At 36.6% G+C, this 16593-nt stretch overlaps 1 long non-coding RNA gene across 1 annotated transcript in view; it reads right to left on the bottom strand.

Moving 5' to 3' along the window:
* The window catches only part of LOC129059133 (uncharacterized), a 49558-nt gene extending 36857 nt beyond the window's left edge, over positions 1 to 12701 (bottom strand). Inside the window, exon 1 of the long non-coding RNA XR_008524863.1 lies at positions 12552 to 12701. This is a non-coding gene — a long non-coding RNA (uncharacterized LOC129059133). The remainder of the gene's footprint in view (positions 1 to 12551) is intronic.
* Between the last annotated feature and the right edge of the window lie 3892 nt (positions 12702 to 16593).

The raw sequence follows: 16593 nt of genomic DNA on the forward strand, positions 1-16593 counted from the left end.
AAACACAAATGATTATAACAGACACTATGGAAAAAATGGACAACTTAAAAGAAATAGATAAATTTCTAAAAACATATAACTTACCTAGAGTGAACAAAGAATAAATTGGAAATCTGAACAGACCAATAATGAGTAAGCAAGTTAAATTAGTAATTTAAAATCTTACATCAAAGAAAAGCTTAGGGTTTCACTGATGAATTCTACAAAAAACTTATAAAAGAACTAATATCAATCCTTTTCATATTCCTTCAAAAATTGAAGTGGGAATACTTCCAAACTTATGAGGCCAGTATCACCTTGACACCAAAATCAGACAAGAACACTATAAGAAAACTACTGACCAATACCACTGATGAATATAGATGCAAATATCAGTGTAATACTAGAAAATCATCTTCAACAGTATATTAAAAGGATTAATCATCATGATGTTGTGGGATATACCCCAGGAATGCAAGGTTGATTCAACACATGCAAATCAGTACATATGCTTCACTATATTAACAGAAAGAAGGGAAAAAAAAGAAAAACAAAACAAAACATACGATGGTCCCAATAGATGCAGAAAAAACATTTGACAAAATTCAACACCACTCATGATTAAAACTCTCAAAAAATTAGGCATGGAAAGAATGTTGTATTAGGGTTCTCTAGAAGGACACAACTAATAGGATAGATGTATAGATAGAGGCGAGTTTATTAAAGAGTCCTCAAAATGTCTGATTATTTCCCTTTCCTCAATGCACAGCTATCCTGGTAAAAGGCCGGAGGTCTCCTTGGGGAAAGATAGGGGAAAGATTAACAGCATATATTGTTGGTAGTATAGTGGAGGCTTCACACAATGTCCAAATAAGAGAAGGAAAAAAACAGGTATTAGAGGACTAAGAATTGGGAGGAGCCAGGACATCCAATTAGAAAGTGCCCAGGAGGTTTAGCATAATCATTTGCCTGGTTGGCGAGTTTTTGGGCTCTATCTTTGAGTTTTTTATGTTGTCATATACCAGGCAAGATTGATTTAGGTAAAAACAACACTCTTCACTTAAAAATATACAGAGTCCTCCTTTTTCAGCAGTGACTAAGTTGAGGCCTATTCCTGTCATCTTATATTAGTAAGAAAAATAAGACAAAATAGTGATGACGTATTGGTGTCATGAGGGGAACAGGAAGCTATTTGGTCCTATTTGCAAACAGATTTTTGGGAGTAAGGAAAACTAGTGTACATGTGCCTGTCCAATTAATAGGTAGACACATGTAGGTGGAAGAGACACAGAGGAAGAAGAGATCTTTGTCAGGCAAAACTGCTCCTTCTAACAACCCCACAATATCACCCTTTACCACACAATTTTTCTTCAGTTTAATCTCTCCCACTCTAGGTTCCCACGCTGCCCCTAATCCTGCTAGAAGCAGCCCTGAGAAACATTGTCCATTATCTCTCTATACCATCCCCCAAAATTTTCAGTGCCCCAACACTTCACCACTATTTTGTTTTGTTTTTCTTATTAATATAAGAAGATAGGAATGTCAGGCCTCTGAGCCCAAGCTAAGCCATCATAACCCCTGTGACCTGCACAAATACATCCAGATGGCCTGGAGCAACTGAAGAACCACAAAAGATGACATTCCACCATTGCAATTTGTTCCTGCCCCATCCTAACTAATCAATCGACCTTGTGATATTCCACCCCTGGACAATGAGTCTCATGATCTCCCCACCCTGCACCTTGTGACCCCCGCCCCTGCCCGCAAGAGATGACCACCTTTAACTGTACTTTTCCACTACCGACCCAAATCCTATAAAACTGCCCCACCCCATCTTCCTTTGCTGACTCCTTTTTCGGACTCAGTCCACCTGCACCCAGGTGATTAAAAAGCTTTATTGCTCACACAAAGCCTGTTTGGTGGTCGCTTCATAAGGATGCACGTGACAGTTTGTATGAGTTTGTATGTATATTCATTGTGGCCACTCTATGTTTTTTGACAGAAGAATTTATTCCATTTACTTTAAAGTAATTACTGATAGGTAAGGAACTTATTGGTGCTATTTTTAATTGTTTTCTGACAGTTTTATAAATTTTTTGTTCCTTTCCTCCTCTCTTGTTTTCTTTCTTTGTGATTTGACAGCTCCTAGGGGTATGCTTTAAATATTTTCTTTTTATTTTTTGTGTATCTATTATAGGTTTTCATTTTGTGGTTGCCCTAAGACTTATTAAAATATTTTATATTACAGTAGACTATTTTAAGTTGATAACAATTTTAATTGCATATAAAAACTGTACACTTTTATTCCTCCTCCTCCCACATTTATGGTTTAGATGTCACATTTTACATCTTTTTGTAATTTACATCTCTTAACAAGTTATAATCGCTTTAATTGCTTTTAATAGTTTTTCCTTTAACTCTTATTCTAGAAATATAATTGATTTACCTATTTCTTTTATAGTATTAGAGTGTTCTGGATTTGACAATGTACTTACTTTACCAGAGAGTCTTATACTTTCATACGTTTTCATGTTACAACTAATGTCCTCCTCTTTCAACCTCAAGAGCAACCTTTAGCATTTTGTGTAGGGCTGGCCTAGTGGTGGTAAACAGTCTCAGCTTTTGTTTGTCTAAGAAAATCTTTATTAACCGTTTATTATTGAAAGACAAGAATGCTTGGTATGATCTTTCTGATTGGCTTTTTTTTAAATTTCAGGATATTGAATTTACTATTCTACCTTTTGGCCTTCAAGGTTTCTGCTGAAAAATCCTTTGATAGTCTTATGGACATTCCCTTATATGTGATAATTCATTTTCTCCTTACTGCTTTCAACTTCGTCTAATTTTTAGTAATTTGATTATAGTATGTCTTTGTGTGGATCTTTTTGGTTCATTTTATTGGTGTATTTGGGCATTCTTGTAGCTGGTTTTCTGTTTCCTTACCCAGGCTTGGAAACTGTCTCCCATTATTTCTCTGAATAACATGTTGTTTTTTTTTTGTCCTCTTATCTCTCTTTTCCCTCTGGCATGCCAATAATGCATAAGTTGTTTTACTAGATGGTGTCTCAAAAGTCTCTTAAGCTGCCTTCATTCCTTTTTTTTTTTTCTTGCTCCTCCCATTGGATGATTTCCAGTTACCTGTTTCAAGTTCCCTGACACTTTATTCCCTCTGTCTAGTCGGCTGTTGAATTGCTCTATTGGACTTTAAGATCAGTTATATTCCCCAGCTGTATGATTTCTCTTTGCTACTTTTTTATACTTTCTATCTTTGTTGAAGTTCTCTATTTCTGCATTGCTCTCTTGACCTTGATAGACATTTTAATGACCATTATTTTGAATTTTCTTTCAGGTGAATCACATATGTCCACTTCACTTGGGTCAGTTTCTAAAGATTTATCTTGTCCTTTGCCCAGAATATATTCCCCTATTGTTTAATTTTCCTTGATTTTCTGTGTTTGTTTCTACATATTGAATAAGCAGCTACCTCTCCTAGTCTTGTCAGTTTGGGCTCATGTAGGAGAAGAATACCACCAATCCATCTGGTCAAAGAGTTTTAAGTTGCCCCTCTAATCTTTTTGCTTGCTCAGACTCCTGTCTCTGTTTTAGGTGGCCCCCTCCAACTCAGGATATATCATGTTCTATCAGTACCTCAGATCAGAAACGTAGGATCTAGCTTCTTTAGATGTAGGTGATAAAGTTGGAGTCTTGGCTGTGTTCTAGTTCCTTCTGTCTTCACAGTGAAGCTGAGCACAGATGTCTATCTTCAGTTCCCTGTGCACTAAGCTAGAGAGAAGGTCTGTGGCAAATGTCTGTACTCACTTTCATGCTGCACCTTTTGATCCTGGGGAGATACTGTCCAGAATACAGTCTGTTGTATATCAAACTCTTCAGTCTAGAGCCACTCAAAAATGCAAAACCCCGTTGATTCCCAGAGCTTATTCATTAAGAGGACAGTCCCTTGAGTGGAAACTATAGAAGCTGTGGCACTCAGTGTATGGCCAAACACCTTCCAGGAAAAACGGTAGGTGTGAATTTATCACTGTGGTGGGCTGAAAGGATGTGCCAAGCTTGGTTCCTGCTGTTATAGGGTTATTGTTTGCCTAATTACCTCTCTGATACAAGTTAGTTAGCATCCAGGCCATCAAATAGCCACTGGAATTTTGTGCTATAAGTTCCTTCCAGACTTTTCTGCACTGTTCCAAGGGGATGTAGCTACTAATAACGCTTATCTGACTGTTTAAAACCATGTCTTTGTTCTGTAATTTGGGGAAACTCACATATGCTTATTATCTTCTGTTCCCAGAGTTAAGAGGTTTATCAGGAAGTCCTTCAGAAGGTAGCTGTAAAAGTTGTGATACTCAATTCATGTCATAAATGTTTTCCAGGGAAAAACAAAAGATGGATTTTTAAAGCTCATTTTGAACTGCTCCTGGGGCATGAAGGCTCTTAAAGTGCTTACATTCCTGTGTAAAACTATCACTTTTTTCTGTGGCCTATATAGACATGCATATAATTTGTCCTCTCTGCTCCCAGAGCTAAGAGGCTTAGGATACAGTCCCTCAAATGGAAGCTTTCAAAGTTGGGGTGCTAGATGTATGAACTAACTCCTTCCAGGAGGGAGATTAATAAATCTTAGAATTCTTACTGGGGTAAGCAATGGGAGCAGATTGGAGAAGTGTCAGTCTGCCTCTCAGGCTGCCAACTGGGCTAATATTTATCTACTCCTTTAACTCCCTGATACAAGATAGTTAGCAGCCAGGCCACCTAGCAGACACCAGAAGAGCATATCATAAGCCTGATCTGGGGAGAGACAGAAGCCTGCATATTTTAAGCCACTTTTTGGTACTGCTCCCAGAAGTAAAGCTCCTGGAAGCCCTCAAGCTCCTGTATTAAATTATCACTTTCTTTCCTGTGGTCTAGAAAGACCCTTGCTCCTATCGTTGTTAATTAAGAGCCATGTCATGGGGAACCTTAGAGTTAGGGCACTGCATGTGAAGTCCAAACTCTCCTCTCCACAGGGAGAAGCTTGATAGTGGAGAATCCTTTCTTGATTGTATAGTGCCTGAGTATGTCTAAGCTTTTCCTACCCTTTTGATGTGAATGTTTTCTCAGTTGCTTGGTGCATAGGCATTTCTCCACTGGTCTGACTTTCTCTCAGAGGAAAAGGATCTATGAATAGATGTTTCTTTGGTGCATCCATATGTGGAGGAAGTCAGGAGCTTCCTACTTCTACTATGTTGCTGATGTCACTCTAGGCAAGCACTATCTGATGTTTTCTTGAGATTAAATTGCCATCATGAAGTTTTGCAAGGTCGCAGAAATGATACTGTGCCTTTTTTTTTGTAGTGCATATCAGGAGATATAGATTGTAGATATGTCTTATTTCTAAGAATATTAGCTGTGATTTCATTGTTAACATGGTGTCTGCTCTGTTTATCCAATATAAAGTTACTTTATTTTTTCCTATGCAATTAAAATAAGTACCTTGTGAGAGATAGTCTGTGTACATATCCTTTGCTTTTGTTCCCTTAAAAGTTGTATCCTGAAAATTACTTCATTTAGCTTCAAAGAGGTCTTCCTCATTTATTTTTTCAAACCCTCAAAGTACTTCATTACGTGGGTATGTTGTAGGTTAATTCCATCAATCTCCTATGTATGAACATTTATATTGTTTCCAATATTTTGCAATTACAGAGAATGTGTGCATATGTACTTTTGGATTTTTAAATGGTATCTTCAGGGAAGATTCTTAGAAGTGGGATTGTTGGTTAAACAGTAAGTAGATGTGTAGGTATTCGTTAGGATTGCAAAATTTACTGCCAAAATGTTGTAACACTTTGCAGTCCCACCAGCAATGTGTTGAAGTGCATGTTTTTTCACAGCCCCAATAATAGAATGTGTTTCTTTTTATAGAATTTTATATCAGGGTAGGCAATTCAAAGTCATTTTGAATCCATAAAGGCAAGAGTCAAAAAGAGGGTTCAAGAGGGCCCAGGGTCCAAGGATGTGCTGTTACATATGGAGGTTTGTATAGAAAGGCAGGAAAACAAAGTTAATACGAATTAGTTGCAATCATGTCTTAGACATTTTTTGAATGCTAACAGTTTATGGGAATAGACAGCCCTGTTTTTTTCTATACAGTTCATCTCCTTAAAGCAAATAAAATCTGTAATCCACCCTTAACCCCAGGCAAGGAAAATTTCCTGTATTATGGAGCCACTTCTTTTTGGAGAATCTCTTACTTCCCATCCACATAGATGAGTTGGTCACTCTTTGGTTCCGTAATGATGATTTCACAAATTTGATGGTACCCAAACAGGGCCAATCAGGGTTAATTCTACAGTTTCTTAGATTTTTTAGAAAAATAATGCTCTCTCTTACTACACTGGCTTAAGCTAACAGTAGATTACCAAGATAATGATACCAAGAACTGCTACAAGGCAACCTTTGTTAGCTGAAAGTAAATACAAAGCAAAGCAGAACAGGTAAAGGGGAGAGAGAGTGTGTTTTAAAAGAGGGTAAATATTTAGATTAAGCTGAGACTATAGGCTGGCACAACCTGGACATCCACTGATAAAATGCAATGTTCTCTATTTTTATTCATAGTAGTTTGAGTTTGGTTTCTTTTATTTGTAGTCCAAATAATCAAATTAATAGATTATTCTCTCAGAAATTATCTCAGCATTACGATGACTCTTTAGTCATGTTAGAATCATAATAAATAGTTTTTCTTAGTTCAATTTCTGTTCATTAGGTTTCAAAGTATAAGACAATGTCCCTAAAAGAGATGAACAGATTCTTATCTTTGAGCTGTATACGGAATAGAAAGTATCATAGCTATCAAGGGATGCTGAAGCATCCACGTGGGACTGGCAATTGATTTTTCCAGTGAAATAGCTCTGAGACATATTTGAGTTTATTAAAGCATTTCAGAGTAGACCTCTTTAGAGTTTAGTGTGATCCATAGAGTAAATACTATCACACTTGTCGAATCTCTACTGATGGAATGGATCATTAATACTCTAGTTTTTTCGAAATACACTTGCATTTTAACGAATTCTGTTTTCTGTCATAATTTTCTAACTCTCCAAACCTGAACCATTCTTACACAGCTCTCCATTAAAGTATTTCCAGAACTCAGCAACTGTCAGACTTAACTTTTTGTAATTGGTTCCATTGCCAGCCCCTCTTCCCCATCTCAAGCTCTAGCTCACTTTCATCCTACTCTGCATTATGGTGTCCCTTTAGCATTATGAGATGTTTGCTTTCTGCCTAATAATTTCATTTCTTAACAAGTGTTCAGCATCAGCTATATCTAGTGGTGGTGTTTATTGCTGCGATTTAAAAAAGAGTAAGCCATTCTCATGTCTGTGAGATTGATATGCAAATGATAGCTACATTCCAACATTCCATGAGAGTGGGGTGAGTTCCATGAGAAAGGGGTGAAAGGTGTTATAACTCACGGTGAAAATACAGTGAAGGAGCAGAATAACTATCTAAAAAGGGGTAGTAGTTCACGGGAAAGGCTTCGTGGCTAACGTGAGACTTGAGTGGAGGTTTGATTTTTTATTTGCTTGAAAATTTTCTGCTTTCTTGCCATATCTAGGGCTTCCATTTTTTTGGTAAGAAAATGGATTAAACATTATTTTTTCATAAATTTGCCAAATGCTTTTCTCTATGAAATTATATATCAAGATCACTTTTGCATTATAGTTAAGTATATTGAGGACGTCAGTTAAACACTTGCTTTTATAAAATTATCATTATTATTATTATTAGGAATAGGGTCTTACTCTGTATATCAGGCTGGAATGCAGTGACATGATCATAGCTCACTGCAGCCTCCAAATCCTGAGTTCAAGCAATCCTTCCACCACAGCCTCCCGAGTAGTTGGGACTATAGGAGCATGACATCATGCCCAGCTAATTAAAAAGAAAAGAATTTTTTTTTTTTTTTTTTTTTTTTTTTTTGTAGAAACAAGGTCTCACTACGTTGCTTAAGTTGTGTTTTTATAAAACAATTAAAGAAGTCAGACAATTCACATTATTATACTAGAACTATTGTTATGTAGGTTTGGTAGATTATTTACTAATAGTTTTACTACTGGTATTACTGTTACTATTGGTAGTTATAGGCGTTTAAATAAGAATATAAAATAATCAGCCGGGCACAGTGGCTCACGGCTGTAATCCCAGCACTTTGGGAGGCCGAGGCGGGCGGATCATGAGGTCAGAAGATCGAGACCATCCTGGCTAACAAGGTGACATGCCGTCTCTACTAAAAAATACAAAAAAATTAGCCGGGCATGGTGGCGGGTACCTATAGTCCCAGCTACTCGGAGGTAGGAGAATGGTGTGAACCCAGGAGGCAGAGCTTGCAGTGAGCCAAGATCGCACAACTGCACTCCAGCCTGGGTGACAGAGCGAGACTCCGTCTCAAAAAAAATAAAAAATAAAAATAAATAAAAAGAATATAAAATAATCATTCAGTATTTTACTTTAACACCCAATCACTTATTTCCTCATTAATTTTATGAAGGAGTTAACTTAGAACTCAATTATATTACAGCATATGCTTTTATGATTAAGCAGGTGGTAATGGTTGGACTGCATGCTCAGTCTGTCAAAAAGAAACTTCCTCCTACAATGAGAAATTAATGTACTTGTAAGGCAACAGCAATTTGTTTATGGCCTTTTCATGCAAGGAAGACATCATTACAGGCTCCATCAATACCAGCACAACTTTGATAGAACCTTCAGCATAATTAGTTTTGAACATATTGAAATTGATAAACAACTTTCCAAGTGTAATTATATTCTATATATTTGCTCATTACATGTGTTGTGGAAGGAAGAATAAAAACTTCAAAATGTTTCAAAGTAAGTTCTCTGATTATATAAAAATAAATGTTTGGGTATTTTCTTTCTCTTTATTGTATACGGGTGTAGGAAACTGTGTGTGTGTGTGTGTGTGTGCAGGCACACACGTGTGCTTTGGAAACTGACTCATAATTTCTAACACTTTGCAAGAAGAGAGAAGTAGAAAAGAGAGGTAACAAATATAAATGAGAGGTAACAACCTTCAGCCATTTCTGAGATAGCTAGAACTTGAAGGAAAATAATGAATCATGATGTTTAACAGAAGTTTGAGGGAGTATGGTATAGCATAATCAATTATTTTGCAGCCAGTTATAAATATCCAAGTGGAAACATTAACAATGTATACTACCATGAAACAAGATTATATTTAGTCATTCTTTTTGTTTTTTGATGAAAAGAAACACAAATGAATTGTTGGAGTGATAGAAACTTTTAAATCAAGGCCTCACCTGGTCGGCAAATCTGATGAACTGTTCACTAGCCAGCATGCTGCTATATGGAATTGGCAAGATAAAGGAGGGGATCAATTAAAAATAAGTTTTCACAACTTTATTTGAACTGCGTATGTCAAGTGTCGTATAATTACTATCAGGACAAAACTGTGTGCTTGACATGAACCATGCTAAAGAAAGACAATTTTCTTCTTCCATTAGAGGGTGGCTAGGGCAATACTTGTGACTAAAGGTGAAAAAGAAAAAAAGGAACGTACGTAGTTATTTAATCCAACAACTTTGACTTTATTTAATTTGGTAGCCATTGAACACTGCACAGGTGCTTCTGCTAAGTCTAGAGAGCATGACATTTTGGACTCAGCCATTTGTTGTTCACCTCTTTCTCTAGGGACTCAGCTATGTTCTTTTTCTCTTAAAGAGATATCACTATTCATTGAATTCCTTGCAATGCCTCTCCCCATGAAGACCTTCTGGTTAATAGCCTGCATTTTTCACAAAGAGTTCCATTTGTAATGGCCGTTTGCTAGGATATATATGCTATTGGGGTATAGAAATTACAAAGGTCATGAAAATCCAATAGAACTTCCCCAGATTAATTATATATATTAATATAACCCTCTTCTCATTTGGGCACTGACAAGTGTAAAATTGACTGATGTGTTTTCTCTTCTTTAATGTGTCATTTTTATTTTCAGAAGTCAGTATTGGAGACACAAAAGATTGCATGGAGCATTACACATCCAGGTGTAGCCGCATCCATAATAATGCATGCATGAGCAATGCCCTAGGAATGCCCTTTGAAAATGATTAATAGAGATGCTATGTTTTAACTAGGTACTACAGAAAGAGCATGCAATATCTATTACATAAATTTAATTTTCATTTTGGGCCTTATGATTTGTCATTTTTTTCCTTGAGCATGAAGGATTAAAATAGACTGTCATATTTATAAATGTTTAACGAATCTTCCTTATAGCATATCCTAGACCATGTTTTAAATGAACAGCTCTTAGAATGAAGCCCTATCAAAATCCAGGGCTAAAATCAATCTGCCTGAGGTACTACATGAACAGAGTGAGGTTGTTTTGGCGAGGCATGACAACGTCTTTCCTGGCATTAGAGAGGCTAGGGTTGCAGCCACCCTGGGAAGAATACAACTGAGCTGCTATATCAACTGTGTTTTCACCTTTCAAGATTCTGGACCAGATTCTGGCACAACTGTTCCTATAATCACACTAGAGGATATGTTATTATTATCCAGCTAAAACTAGTCAAAAAGTCACTTCCTATTAGAGATCATTATAAAGACAACTAGAAACTATTGGCAGTAGTTTGGTACACACTGAACATTCTTCAGAGACATTTGTCAAAGTTTTCTGTATACCCTATGATTTGCAGTTCTTTTTCTTTTTTAAAAAAATTATTTTAAGTTCCAGGATACATGTGCAGTACGTGCAGGTTTGCTACGCAGGGAAATGTGTGCCATGGTGGTTTGCTGCATCTATCAACCCATCACCTAGGTATGAAGCCCCATATGCATTAGCTATTTATCCTAATGCCCTCCCTCTCGCTGCCCTTCCCTGACAGGCCACAGTGTGTGTTGTTCGCCTCTTTGTGTCTATGTGTTCTCACTGTTTGGCTCCCACTTAAAAGTGAGAACATGTGACGTTTGATTTTTTTTGTTCCTGTGTTCATTTGCTGAAGATAATTGCCTTGCACCTTAAGCTTGTCCCTGAAAAGGACATGATCTCATTCCTTTTTATGGCCGCATAGTATGCCATGGTATATATTTACCACATTTTCTTTATCTAGTCTATCACTGATGGGTGTTTTGATTGATTCCATGTTTTTATTATTGGGAATAGTGCTGCAATGAACATATGTGTGCATATGTCTTTATAACAGAATAATTTATATTTCTTTGGGTATATGCTCAGTAATAGGATTGCTGGGTCAAATGGTATGTCTGGTTCTAGGTCTTTGAGGAATTGCCACACTGTCTTCCACAATGGTAGAACTAACTTACATTCCCACCAATAGTGTAAAAGTGTTCCTATTTCTCTGCAACCTCACCAACATCTGTTGTTTCTTAACTTCTTAATAATCATCATTCTGACTGGCATGAGGTGGAATCTCATTGAGGCCTTGGTTTGCATTTCTCTAGTGATCAGTGATGTTGAACTGTTTTTTCATGTTTGTTGGTCCAGAATTTCCTTAAGTTGATAAGCAACATCAGCAAAGTCTTAGGATACAAAATCAATGTGCAGAAATCAAAAACGTCCCTATACACCAACAATAGACAAGCAGAGAGCCAAATCATGAATGAATTCCTATTCACAATTGCTACAAAGAGAATAAAGTACCTATAAATACAGCTAAAAAGGGAAATGAAGTTCTCCTTTTAGAGAACTACAAACCACTGCTCAAAGAAATCAGAGAGGACACAAACAAATGAAAAAACATTCCATGCTCATAGATAGGAAGAATAAATATTGTGAAAATGGCCATACCATCCAAAGTAATTTATAGATTCAATGCTATTGCCATTAAATTACCATTGACATTCTTTACAGAATTAGAAAAACCACTTTAAAATTCACATGGAACCCAAAAAGAGCCCATACAGCCACGACAATCCCAAGCAAAAAGAACAAAGCTGGAGGCATCGTGATACCTGACTTCAAACTATACTGCAATTCCCGCCCCCCCCCACAAAAAAAAAAGAAAGAAAGGGATTAGGCCTGACACGGTGGCTCACGCCTGTAATCTCAGCACTTTGGGAGGCCAAGGCGGGCAGATCACGAGGTCAGGAGATTGAGCTCATCCTGGCGAAAATGGTGTAACTCTGTCTCTACTAAAAATACAAAAATTAGCTGGGCGTGGTGACGCATGACTGTAATCCCAGCTACTCGGGAGGCTGGGGCAGGAGAATCGCCTGAACCTGGGGAGGAGGAGGTTGCAGTGAGCTGAGATTGAGCCACTGCACTCTAGCCTGGCGACAGAGTGAGACTCGGTCTCAAAAAACAAAAAAAAGGTGGGGCAGTGGGGGATTAAAACACAAATAAGAGTTTGCCACTAGCAAAAAAGGAAGAGATAGGTCTTGTAAAGCCATGTTGAAATTGGATGCTGGGTGAACGGCTAGGTTTCCTTACCAGCCAAGTGTCTTAGTCAGTTTATGCTGCTATAAAGGAATACCTGAGGGTGAGTAATTTATAAAGGAAAGAGGTTTATCTGGCTCACATTTTGCAGGCTGTACAAGAAGCATGGTGCCAGCATCCCCTGGTGAGAAAGTCAGATTGCTTCTGCTCATGGTGGAGAGGGAAGGAAAGAAGTGCAGGCAGAAATCACATGGCAGGGAAGAAACAAGGGAGAGGGAAGGAGGTGCCAGACTTTTTTCAACAACCACTTCCTGTCACTCCTACAAGAATCTCACCAAGTCATTGATGAGGGATCCACCCTCATGACCCAAACACCCCCAAGCATCCCCCACCACCAACACTGGAGATCAAATTTCAACATGAGACTTGACAGAGCCAAACAGACCATGTTTAAAGCATAGCACCAAGAAAGCAGTTTATTCTCACCTGCCTAGAGTAGGAGTGATTCACGTTAAAAATGCATTTGTGGCCCTGGAACACTTCAAGTGTATTAAATGCCAAGTGTATGTGGTAATTAACGTAAAATATAATGTAATGTAACTTACTTATACTTATTGACTTCTGTTTCTCCTCACTATAAATTGTCAGCATGCAGTTTTACTTCAAATAATAATCCTTCTAGGTACGACCAATAAAAAATAATACCCAGATGACTCACATGAAAACAAAAATTTATTCAAATTATCTCAAATTTTAGAAAATAAACTAAGATTGACATAGCCACGCATTGCTCTTGTAATTATGAGGTTGACACCAAATACACATTAATCAATCAAATAAAGAGTCTCAATAGTCTGAGATTCACATGACCAACTGAACCAACCTTGTACAAAATCATTCATTTTTTTCTTTTGCCAAATATAACATATACACAATCTATTTTGCTATCGTTTAATTTTATAAGAAGAAAGTAAGGTCCAAATTAGAGGCTTCTTTTGGTTAATTTTTCCACAAACATATCTTACAGTAAAGGGCATTTTCCCTTTATCTTTTATCTATATTTCTCCAGATGATCAAATTAGTTGTGAAAAAGTATTGGTTGTTTGGAGTGAAAATGATAAGCACCTGAAACTCATTATCCTAAAAGAGAAAAATGTTTAAATAGTTACATTTCATAGCAAGAAATATTGTACCTGGCTAAAATAAACTGAGAAGTAGTTTACCAATAATGGTCTATTATCATACTAATATTTACTTATATGAGAAAATAAGAGTTCTCAAATTTTTTACAAATGTGACATGATTTGTCACATATTTATTTATACTCCTTAGAAGCTATTTGACAATGTGAAATTGTTTTTGTCCATACTTCTAATAGTTCCACCGCTATTTTTTCATCCCCCCAAAATAATAAATTGTTTTTAAATGACAAGAATGCTTTTTTAAAAAAATTATATTTTTTCTTTTAAATCTAGTAAGTTCTAAATTACACTTTAATGCAACCTCTGGTAAGCTCTAAAACAGATTTATAGTCTGTAATTATTGTTTTTATTTCCACTCCAGTACTTCTACATCTTACCCCCATGGGGCTAAAAAGAATATTGAAACTTAGCACTATTTAACATACCAATTAAAAAGACACATTAAAAATTATAATTACGGCCAGGCGCGGTGGCTCACGCCTGTAATCCCAGCACTTTGGGAGGCCAAGGTGGATCACTTGAAGTTAGGAGTTCAAGACCAGCCTGGCCAACATGGTGAAACCCCGTCTCTACTAAACATACAAAAAATTAGCCAGGAGTGGTGACAGGCACCTGTAATCCCAGCTACTGGGGAGGCTGAAGCAGGAGAACCACTTGAACCCGGGAGGTGGAGGTTGCAGTGAGCCGAGATGGCACCACTGCACTCCAGCCTGGGCAACAAGAGTGAAACTCCGTCTCAAAAAAAAAAAAAAAAAAAAAAAATTACAGTGAAATTATATTAAGAATTTTCTATAAATAACCACTCTTTTGGATAAGACATTGTGGATAATCGATGTTTTGAAAAGGTTAGCCCTTAACTAGGAATTACATTTTAAGAGAGAACATTTATGAGAGCTCAAGAGCAAGTTGATATTGGACTGCATTGAGCTGATGATGTTTCTTAAGTTTGTGCTTTAGTTTCTACATTGATATCCCTGGTGACCTTTAGAGATCACCTTATTCCCCTGGACTAGCTGTTTCCTAACAGAGAAAACAGGAATAACAATTTCTATATTCCCATCTTAAAAATATGATAGATCTAAAATAGTGGCTGGTTTCTTGATTTTACTTTTCTTCATTTCCCTCTTCTTAATAATAACTATTATTCAGTGCTGACTACGTGGCTAGGCACTGTTTTAAGTGCTTTCCTAAGTATTAAAGTTTGTAATCCTCTGCCACATGTGCTAAGGTGAGAATTAATCTCATATCTATTTCACTGATGAGAAAAGTAAGCCATGGAGATGTCAAGTAACTTGCCTAAAGTCACGCTGTCCATGAGTGCCAGAGCCAGGATTCAGACCTGGTAGACTATACTGTCCGTGGCTTTTACCACTATACTTACTGTCTTTTTTTTTTTTTTTTTTTTATTGTAGCTAAATTTTTTGAGCTAGGTCTATTACTAGAATTTCCACTGAAACACTATTATAGCCTCATGAATTAAATCCTAACACTGCTATTACTTTACAAATGAAGAAAACCAGTTACAGCAAAGTTCATTATTTGCCTAATGTCACAAAGCAGTATCAGATTGAGCTCAGAGATTTGACTCCAGCAATTGCATTTCCTGGACTGCTATACAAACACATTTCATTAAACAGCAGAATTAACTTGTTTATGCTCTACTTCACTTTACAACAATTTGAGATGGCTTCAAAACACGTTGCATGTTGTTTAAGAAGAAGACATTAGTTTTGGACAGTTGTTGCAAACTTAAATGTGGAAGTAGCATGACATGGTTAAATAACCAGTGGAACTGAGAGACACAGGTAAAGATACAGCACTGTCACCGTTCCATCCCAAATGCCTATAAACTGATGGCTGTGACACCTGCCCTGTCAAGAACCATACATGTGACTTCAACTCACAGTCAGTTGGCCAGAACTAGTTGCATGGCCTCAATTTGACTGTGAAGAAAAAAGGAAGCTATCATATGTGTCCACAAAGGAGAGAAGAACCAGGAATGATGAGTGTTAGTGATTTCTAGGATACTTCATCTCTAATATAAGAAAAAATAACATCCAACTCTTGGCCGATTATGTGAATTTAATGTATATGACATTTCATGTATGGTACATATATTAAGTTGACATAAACCCTAGTTCATGTTTCTCTTGAAATACACCTATTCAAAAATGAATAATTACTTAGGGAAGCTAACTAGTTAAGATACTTGGGTTTGAAGTTTATTTTTTCATTTCTTCATATGACTTTTGCTATGCCTCATAAGCTTCTGTAAGTAACAAAAATAATTACATTTATTTGGTATTTACTATATTCCAGACACCATGTATTAATTCATTTCATCATCACACTGACTCTATGATGTGAGCATGATTTATTATGTCTATTTAGTATATGAGAGTACTATCGACTGGATCATTTGTTTGAATTACTGTGAATAAAGCTGTAAAAAGAGAAGATAATTCTGACAGCACATCTTGAAAACTTCAGTAATACCTCTGTTGTTAACCTATTTTAAAAATCTAAAAAAAATTAGCATTTAGTGGACATTTACTACAGGATAAACACAGTGCTCCTGTTTTAAATTTGTGTTGCATGTAACCTGCGCATAAATTCTCCAGGATAAATACATTAAGCTACATTTGACAGGTGAAAAAGATAAAGCATATAGACTCCAAACCTAGGAATATATGTATTTGTATACTTAAGAATGAATGGGATGTTTGATCATTAAAATATATTAAAATTGTATTCCCCAAGGATGTCTTCAAAGGAGTTGAATATGGATGTGATGGTGTTTACTGGTTGTTGCAATTTTTAAAAATCTTTCCACCTACAATGGCTTACTTTGCCATTTTAAATCATGTTGAACCATAAATTCATTTATCTTAATTTTACTTGCTAAGCTTTTAACTGAGACATAGAAATTAGGTAAAGATATTAAGTAGGACAATGACAGCAGATAGTCATACACTATTGAGG

The sequence above is a fragment of the Pongo abelii genome, chromosome 3 (genome assembly GCF_028885655.2).
Source record: "Pongo abelii isolate AG06213 chromosome 3, NHGRI_mPonAbe1-v2.0_pri, whole genome shotgun sequence".
NCBI lineage: Eukaryota > Metazoa > Chordata > Mammalia > Primates > Hominidae > Pongo > Pongo abelii.